The sequence below is a fragment of the Triticum urartu genome, chromosome 7A (assembly GCF_056163025.1).
Source record: "Triticum urartu cultivar PI428250 chromosome 7A, HENAU_Tu73, whole genome shotgun sequence".
NCBI lineage: Eukaryota > Viridiplantae > Streptophyta > Magnoliopsida > Poales > Poaceae > Triticum > Triticum urartu.
The window spans coordinates 416,688,688-416,695,679 of NC_141879.1; the positions used below are offsets into that span (position 1 = coordinate 416,688,688).

The following is a 6,992-nucleotide window of genomic DNA, read 5'->3' on the forward strand; positions in this document are numbered from 1 at the left end:
ACAATTAAATTAGTGCCTTTTGTAAATATTAAATTGTTAAACTATTTTATTTGGGGGCCCAGCCTTTTTGTGGCAGAGGGCCAGACCATGACACTAATTTAGGAGTTAAATATAGTAGTTTACAAGACTATAATAATTCAAAAACTAAGGTAAAACAGAAAAGGAAAATGAGGACAAGAGAAAAATAAAAACTAAACTAATTTACTGGGCTCTGTGGCCCTAGCCAAAAGAGCCTAGCCCATCTCCTGCCATCCCATTCCCCTCGCTACAGGAATAGGAGGGGGGCCGTGGCAGCCATCCACGGCGCCATGGCCGCGGTGGCGGCCATCGGCCGGCTCCCCCTCACCTACATAGCCTCGGCGCCCTCCCGGAACCCTAGTCCCCTTCTCCCTCGCGCCCCCATCTTCCCCCATGCACCACTTCTTCCTCCCTGCGACATCCAAGGACAGCCACCGCCGCGCCATCATCGTTCTCGTGGCCACCGGCATCCCCTCGCTGCATCGCTATGTCCGGGATGCCGCGCCATCCTCTTCTTCGTCAATTACGGGCATGGGTTCGAGCTTCCTCGTGCCACAACGTCGCCATCTGGCCATCTCCTTCAACCTCGGGACGCCGGCTTCCATCACCGATTCGCCATCCCCGGCGCTTCCCTGAGCCCAGTGGCTTTCCCTACTGTGTCTCTGTGAGATCCTCTCCGTCTCCTCTCTCTCCGTTACTCGCAATTGATCTCTATCCATCGATTCCATGATGCATGCACACTGTGGCCGCACGAGGCCATCGCCGGCGTCACGTCGGTGACCATTTGGTCATACACGTGCGTCCACTAGCTTCGCTAGCCCCCGTAGATCAGTTCTATTGCGTTAGTTCGCTTGAGCTCGTGCTCCTTCACAACGGCGGCACCTACCCGAGCATCGGGGGCCGCTCGCCGCCGTCGCTGCTGCGTACCACTCTGACCGTCCCACGCCCGCCCGCGCTCGTGACGCGCCCCGCTAGCCCTGCCGCTCCCGGCGCCCGTCCGCGCGCGCGTCCCGCCGCACGCGGCTGCGCTCGCCGCTGCCCACGCACGCTACTGTTTGCTGCTGCTACCTACAGCCGCGCTCCACCCGCGCCCGCCTGCGGCTCTGTGCTGCTCGCTACTGCTGTTGTTCTTGCGCTCCTGCTGCCTACCGTGTACTACTGCTACTACTTCCTTGCCGCTGCTACTACCTCCTGCTGCCGCTACTTAGCTGCTGCTCTGCTGCTTGGCTTCTTTGCACTGCTGCTGCTTTGTACTGCTGCTAGCTATTGCATATTGCTGCTGCTACCCCTGCTTGGGCATGGCCGCCAAGCCCCCTGTACATGGCTGTGTGACTCGGTGCTGCCATATGCGTGTGTATGCACGGCCAAGTGCACATATGTGTTCTGGCACATGGAGCCAATCCAATTCACTAGTGCTAATAAGCAATGACACATGGGTCCCATCACTATACAAATCTGTTTAGCACTTTAGTAAAATTATCAGTCAATGACAAGTGGACCCCACCTTCACTATTCACACTTTGACCCAGGTCAACTTTGACTGTTGACTGTTAACCTATTGACTGCTGAGTCAGCATCCCCTGCCCCACCTGTCAGCCTCTCCTGACTGGGTGCTGACTGGGCAGTTGACTTAGTCAACCGTCCCCACCTGTCAGCCTTAGGTGCACACTTCTGGGTACACTTCCTGTGTACCCATAGCATTTAAATACTAACTTAATTTCGAATTAAATTAAATCCAAAAATTGGAAAATCTTTTGAAAACTTTGAAAAATAATATAAAATAATCCGTAGCTCGGATGAAAATACTTTGTACATGAAAGTTGCTCAGAACGACGAGACGAATCCGGATAGGTAGCTCGTTCGTCCGTCACACATCCCTAGCATAGCGAACATGCAACTTTCCTCCTCCGGTTCATCTGTCCGGAAACGCGAAACACCGGTGATATTTTCCCGAATGTTTCCCCCCTTCACCGGTACCACCTCATACCGCGTTAGGGCACCCCTAGCACCGATACTTGTCATGTCATGCATCGCTAAGCATCTATTTGCTTAATATTTATTGTTTTCCCCCTCTTCTTTCCGATAGACTACGAGACCGACGCCGCTGCTATCCAGTACGTCTACGGTGTTGACGGCCCCTCTCTCTTGCCAGAGAAACCAGGCAAGCCCCCCCCTTGATCACCAGATATCGCCTACTCTTCTCTATACTGCTTGCATTAGAGTAGTGTATCATGTTACTGCTTTCCGTTAATCCCATGCTGATGCATAGCCTGTCATTGTTACTACAACTGTTGATACCTTACCTGCAATCCTACATGCCTAGTATAGGTTTCTAGTACTTCATAGGTGGCCCTACATTCTTGTCCGTCTGCCATGCTATACTATCGGGCCGTGATCACTCGGGAGGTGATCACAGGTATATGCATACTATTATACATACTATACAGGTGGTGACTAAAGTCGGGTCGGCTCGTTGAGTACCCACAAGTGATTCTGATGTGGGGGCTGAAGGGGCAGGTGGCTCCATCCAGGTAGTGGTGGGCCCGAGTTCCCGACAGCCCCCGACTTTTACTTTGAGGCGGAGCAATAGGGCAGGTTGAGACCACCTAGGAGAGAGGTGGGCCTGGCCCTGGTCGGCGTTCGCGGATACTTCAATTAACACGCTTAACGAGATTTTGGTATTTGATCTGAGTCTGGCTACTTGCCTATACGCACTAACCAACTACCGGGAACAGTTATGGGCACTCGACGTCGTGGTATCAGCCGAAGCCTTCATGACGTCTGCGACTGAGCGGCGCGCGCCGGGTTGGACCGCGTAACACAATTTTCTTTGTAATGGAGGTTGCTAGGTCTGCTTGCCGGCCGCGTTCGCAACATGCAGGTGTGCAATGGGCGATGGGCCCAGACCCCTGCGCGCATAGGATTTAGACTGGCGTGCTGACCTCTCTATTGTGCCTAGGTAGGGTTGCGACGTGTTGATCTTCCGAGGCCGGGCATGACCCAGGAAAGTGTGTCCGGACAAAGGGAATCGAGCGTGTTGGGAAATGTGGTGCATCCCTGCAGGGAAGTTAATCTATTTGAATAGCCATGATCTTCGGTAACATGACGACTTGGAGTTGTACCTTGACCTTATGACAACTAGAACCGGATATTTAATAAAACACTCCCTTCCAAGTGCCAGATACAACCGGTGATCACTCTCTCATAGGGCGACGAGGGGAGGATCATCGGTTAGGGTTATGCTATGCGATGTTACTTGGTGAACTTACCATCTACTCTCTTCTTCTGCTGCAAGATGGAGGTTACCAGAAGCGTAGTCTTCGAAAGGACTAGCTATCCCCCTCTTATTCCGGCATTCTATAGTTTAGTCCACATATGATACCCCTTTTCCATTTGATACCAATGCATACATTTGTAGTGTAGCTCCTTGCTTGCGAGTACTTTGGATGAGTACTCACGGTTGCTTTGCTCCCCTTTTCCCCCCTTTTTCTATACCCGATTGCTGCGACCAGACGATGGAGCCCAGGAGCCAGACGCCACCGTCGACGATGACTCCTACTACAATGGAGGAGCCTACTACTACGTGCAGCCCGCTGACGACGACCAGGAGTAGTTTAGGAGGATCCCAGGCAGGAGGCCTGCGCCTCTTTCGATCTGTATCCCTAGTTTGTGCTAGCCATCTTATGGCATCTTGTTTAACTTATGTCTGTACTCAGATATTGTTGCTTCCACTGACTCGTCTATGATCGAGCTCTTGTATTCGAGCCTTCGAGGCCCCTAGCTTGTAATATGATGCTTGTATGACTTATATTATTTGTAGAGTTGTGTTGTGATATCTTCCCGTGAGACCCTGATCTTGATCGTACACGTTTGCATGTATGATTAGTGTACGATTAAATCGGGGGTGTCACAAGTTGGTATCAGAGCCGACTGCCTATAGGAATCCGCCTTCCACACTCCTTGGCCGAAGTCGAGTCTAGACATTACAAAACTTTTTACTAACATGGCTGTGCGGCTTATGGGCCCACGTCGCCATTGGGTGGTATTAGGATCTTTTACTCCTCGATCCTTACTCTGGGACTCTGATCTCTCTTCTACTTGGGTTAAATGATTTTACTAAATCTAACTCTAGGTTCTCGTAACTACTCCTCCCGGAGAGCCCCTTACCACAGTTGATCGCCTACTGCACCAGAAGATTTTGAAGATACTCTTCGATCATTCCCGAGACCCTTGTGCCCTTTGCCTTTTCAATTCCCTACTACCGATATATCCATAAGGATAACGACATACACTTGTTGTTCATACAATTACTCTGAGTTTCTATTGTTGTTACAAGATGCATCGAATTGCTCTCCGACTTTTAAGAATCCCTTGTACCACTGCCTTGTAGTTCCTTGCCGCAGAAATACCCCTACGAATAATTCCTCGGACTTATCGAGTATCCACTCATTCCCAGTTGTTCTTGTGTTCAGCAAGAGACTTCAAAATACTATTTGATCTTCCGAAAATACTCAATAGCATGTTGTTCTTGGGATTCTTGCATACTTGCACTCCGGTTAATTCCATTGGTCTAGCAATTTACTTTAAAAACCTTTGTGATTGTCATTCTGATCCTTTTGATTCAACATGTGTGTGAATGCACAGAAACATCAGTTGTTCCATGGAATTTATCCTTCTGATTCAGACGTCATTCCAGACATGAGCTGGATCTCGACTAATCAAATTGCCATCGATTGTACCCCTAAGGCGATTCAACTTATCTATCCCTAATCAGAGCATTGCTTCTGATCCCTTGTCTTGGAATTGATAATTCCTTTGCATTTCAACTTTGAGTTAGTCAGTTGTTTTTATAAACTGATCTCCTTGCATTCCTTCTTCCTCTGGTTGAGTACCGATGCTCACATCAGATCCCTTGTGGACCAGCATATCCTTTGTTGGATTTTATCCGACAATGTCCTTCATATTCTATAAGCTTGTGAGCCTTTCCTTGGATACATACTGCCTTTGGTAATTGTATCCTCTACTTTCTCCAGCATGCTCTACTATCGAGCTTGTGTTATTTATTCCTGAAATTGTGGTATATGCTCCTAAGATGCCTTGATGGGTTGAACCTATGCCTTCCCCAAACCGTATGAACCCGAAAGTTTTCGCGAGTCATACCCTTCTATTGTTTCGCCAGATAAAATTTCTACATTATAGCCTCATCAAAAACGGGAAGTAAAATGAAAGGTTATGCATTGAAGAAGTGGGAGTCGACCTTGAGCCTTTGTGTTCATGCCCATGGACCCGATGTGGAACCTATCATCGAAGCATCTTGTAAATGATAATAATCCCCTTGTTATAAGTTCATCCTGTATCTATGTTTGGTCCTTTGCAATCATGGTTCCGACCATATTTTCTCCTTAATACCATTTCTCGGACAAGTTGAAGTACTTGTCTTGTGCAGATCATTGCACCTGTCCAACCTTTACTTTGATATACTATCGAGTATTACACTATGATATCTTGATAATGTCATGGAACTGCATAACTTCTTATGGGTTCTTCATTAACTGTTATTTCTCACCGATTCCAATTTTTCTGGGTTCTGGGTTGTCGTCAACCAAGAACACCGATATGTGAACCGATTCCGCATTCCGGTTCAATAACCCTAATGAATTTTCGTTGCTTATGAGTTTAATAATCCTTCAAGTCATTCCTAGCCTGATCGGTTATACCACTATTGCGCTAAATTTTAACTGTGCTACCTGGTCCTTCTTCACGGAGCACAAATTTCGACGATGAGCTAATCTTACGTTGAACTTCCTCATCATATCATTTCTCCTTGAACATCAAACTTGATTTCGAGTTTATGTCGCACCCTTGGTTTCCATAACCTTTCGCTTCATCATCATTTGACTTGATGGCATCGCCGACCTATTACATCTTCATGATATCTCTCGACAACTGTGTCGTGATCATCATCAACATCCTAAGCTCTTCCAAGATATATATATCAAATTCTTGATGGGTAATACCATCCTTGCCCCTTGATGATTCGTGTTATCATCGACCACTTTATTGCTTTTCATTCAACACAAACTTATTTGTGTTTTGTGTTATACCTTAGAATCCTTGCTACCCAGCAGTTGTTCTTCTTTACCTTGGAAGTATTACCATCTTTTATGTCAAGAAAGTCGTGAGAATTTCACCACCTCTTAAGATATCTTGATACAGTTGATACTTCTTGCCTTATCCGTTCATTCCTTGGTCCCCGTGTTGTTTCTAATCGGAAGACCAACAATTGAACTATGATGTGCGACTACAAAACTTCTAGCAACCCTATTGCTTTGAAGTTAATGGTCGATATTTCATTCTTAGACCATTGGTTATCGAATCACCATTCTAACATCAATCATGCTACCTAAACCTATAATTCGGGTGCACCTTTAAATCAATGATTAACCGTGTATGTTTTCCTTGAGCATACATCATTATATCATTTGATCTTACTAATGTTATCTACTTGTTCACATGATTGTAGAAATCCATCTCTTTGGAAATCTCAATGTATTGTCGCTGAGTCCAGCAGCCACCTCCTCATCCTCTCCTTGGTTTACTTATGAACTCTTGTTTCAGAACTCACTTCCATAGATCATTCCCCGAGAATCTTACAATGTCATCTCATCAATTGTGCCGCACCTCTTCTTCTCAGGCAGGCTGAGTCTGAGGTATCCTGACACCAACCAGAACTTAAACTCAGTCAGATATGATGGTTGGAACCTTTTCCAAGAGTCATAACATTGGTCTTTCCATAACCCAATAAGGTGATGTCATTACTAGCACACCTGGTTGGAGGACCTATTGGAAGACTTATTCTATAAGTTGTTCCTGATAAATCCTTTGAGTATCCAAAGTCTGACCTTTGCTTGAAGACCATGTCAATGCTATCTTGGAGCATGTATGTGGTACTCCGATTTTCAATAAGAACATTT

At 46.8% G+C, this 6,992-nt stretch overlaps 1 long non-coding RNA gene across 1 annotated transcript; it reads left to right on the top strand.

The window, feature by feature from the left end:
* Positions 1-248: 248 nt before the first annotated feature.
* On the top strand, positions 249-3,871 carry LOC147959792 (uncharacterized). The gene is made up of 3 exons (XR_015610863.1): positions 249-682; positions 2,105-2,179; positions 3,531-3,871. It is a non-coding gene; the product is annotated as an uncharacterized LOC147959792 (long non-coding RNA).
* Positions 3,872-6,992: the final 3,121 nt, after the last annotated feature.